At 49.5% G+C, this 2,544-nt stretch overlaps 1 long non-coding RNA gene across 1 annotated transcript; it reads right to left on the reverse strand.

The window, feature by feature from the left end:
* Positions 1–940: 940 nt before the first annotated feature.
* LOC125946260 (uncharacterized) lies at positions 941–2,027 on the reverse strand. The gene is made up of 3 exons (XR_007467508.1): positions 1,944–2,027; positions 1,368–1,602; positions 941–1,143 (listed from the first exon to the last, which is right to left on the reverse strand). It is a non-coding gene; the product is annotated as an uncharacterized LOC125946260 (long non-coding RNA).
* Between the last annotated feature and the right edge of the window lie 517 nt (positions 2,028–2,544).

Here is a 2,544-nt window from a genome sequence, read left to right on the forward strand (position 1 = left end):
TGCGCATTGCGAAGGTTGGTGAGGATGGCTAGATGACCGACTTTAGCAAACGCCACTTTGATGTCTAAGGTTAGGTTGGTAATTGTACTATAAGGGGTGATGTTCTCCAACCCATCCTCGTTTAGGTGAAGGGGATGCGGGCGAAAACCACACATAGAATCCGGGAGTAGATGGCGAGATTTCAGATAGGGCCCAAAGGAGTCCTGAGCTATGGCAACCGCTCACCAGCCAGGCTTTATTCCTTCTTATTCTCCAGATAGGGCTGGAGGCGGTTGAGCACGACGAGCTCGAACAGCTTACCCAAGCATGACGTAAGGGAGCTCGGACGGAGGTCGGTAAGGCTCGGAGGCTTACCTGCATTGTGGAAACCTTAATGCTTTCTGAGCTTTTGGTCCTTGGCCACTTGATTACCGGAGAGCCTACGACGCGGCTCCAATTTTGCAGTTGCAGCGTGTACGCTAAAGTGAACACTGACAAAAATTAATTAGTGCATTTTGTGATTAGCCTCCTGAACATTGTGATTTGAAGAGAAAGTAACGTTAACGTCTTCACGTAAGCCAGCGCAGCAAGCCCGATTACGGTACGGGCTCCAGGCACCTTTGTGAAAATCTGTTCGAACTGCAAAAAAAAAAAAAAAAAACTTCCAGTGACATTTCACGTCGTGAACGCGGGTTACGCTCGAGCGTATGCACGCCGCGAACGTGCGCAGCGAGAACCGGGACGTCAAAGAACGGAAAGGACGCGAACGCGGTGATTCTCTTCTCCGCCTCCAGGCGCCTTCCTCCTCCGGCGCTCGCTGCCCTCGCGGTGACAAGGTGACAAACATAATTTCGCCGATTGCACAGAGTGGACGCTTGCGCATAATAAAAGAAAGCAACTAAGCAACGCGTAGTATAACGATTTCCTTTGAGCGTCTCCATGAGTGAAATGGTCTTGAAGTAGGCAGCAACAAACAACTGTCTGGCAGGAGTCATGTGCTGATACATGGGTAGCCACAAGGCGGTGCTCATATTCGGTTTCACGCTGACACTGAATACTCTTCGAGTGCACTGATGGGTGAGCAGAGTCTCGAACACGTTGTCTGTCTCTGAATCAGCCGGCGGGAGGCACTCGGGATTGAGCTCCTCTCTGGGCAGCCGGAACCTGCAGAAAACACGCGCGACGTGTTTTTACCTGCGTTACATTTGACATCCACACCTCGCTATCGACAGCCCTCGCTATTCATTCACTCACTTAGTTGCATCTTCTGCTAGCCACACGGATTATCCATCTCAGATCAACCCATAATAGCTCTGTATATGCCGTTCACAAATTGATGTTGGAAAGAACTCCGACCATCGTGTCAAATAACGAAAATAGGAGAGCACCTCTAGATAAAACGTGTGCCGATCATCTGCCCAAGGCGGCCCAGGTTGATCGCCGTAAGGTCGCCATCTCGGTAGTAGGCGAAAACAGCTCCAGCCGGCACTATCACCAGCCCGTCTCCGGATGCCACTACGTCAATGTTGGACGGGTCAAAGTGAACGTGGGAAATGTTGAGTCGCTGTTTCCTGGTCTTCATCACTTCCAAATCGTCTGGTAGGAATTCATTGTGGATAGCACCTGCAGCTGCAACGCAACGGAAGGGATTCGCACAATTAGCGCGCGTTGAGGACGAACATAAAAGGCACTTAACTAAACTTAAAAGGCACATAAAAAGACTTAACTACTTCATTATATAAACTTTAAGGCAGTTGTCCTTTCGCTCTTGCTTTCTCTATTGCGAAAATGGGGAACCAATGACATCCACTGTCGGATGCTGCATGATTCGTGGACCGGTCGCAAGCAGCGACTTACATGCACAAATGGGCAAAAGTGATCGTGAAAGCCTGATCACGAAAGTCTGTACGTACAGAGATGACAGTTCCCACCCAGAATCAATCGGTGGAGTTCTGGTTAATTACCTAGATAGGGTGCATAGTGCGCGTTCAGGTTGTCCAAGGTGTCCTCTCCCGGCGGAAAACCGACGACCACGTTGGCACTTTTCCTTGAGGCAACGGATGGAAAAAGCCACCGGTGTGCATTCTTGGCCAAGCACTCAACGATAGCTTGAGCTGCTGCCCCCACGTAGTTCTGCGCCGCTTGGCTGGAGAGGCAAACATGCGCAGGTCAGAAAAAAGGTAAAAAGGCTTGATCGTCAGCACTGTCTATAGATGATGATAATCAATTCGTCCCATTTCAAACGGGGCGCATAGCACCAAGTTCGTTCGTGTAAGCTTCCTGGTACACTTAAAACTTCAAAATGCTTTTACACTCTAACCTACATTTCGCACTGCGTAGAGGCATGCCAGAGGCTTCGAACTTTCTGGACTGTGACGGAGAGAAATCGGTTAGTTGTACCATGCAGGATCGCGCACCATTGCCATTTTTACTTCTGTCTATAGGCAGCATTTGTAACATATCAACCACATAACTGTGCAATTCTCAAGCGTGCATTGGGTGCACGTTAAAGCGCCCCAGGTGGTAAAAAATTAACCTGGAGTGCTCCACTATGGCGTGCCTCAT

The sequence above is a fragment of the Dermacentor silvarum genome, chromosome 6 (assembly GCF_013339745.2).
Source record: "Dermacentor silvarum isolate Dsil-2018 chromosome 6, BIME_Dsil_1.4, whole genome shotgun sequence".
Lineage (NCBI taxonomy): Eukaryota > Metazoa > Arthropoda > Arachnida > Ixodida > Ixodidae > Dermacentor > Dermacentor silvarum.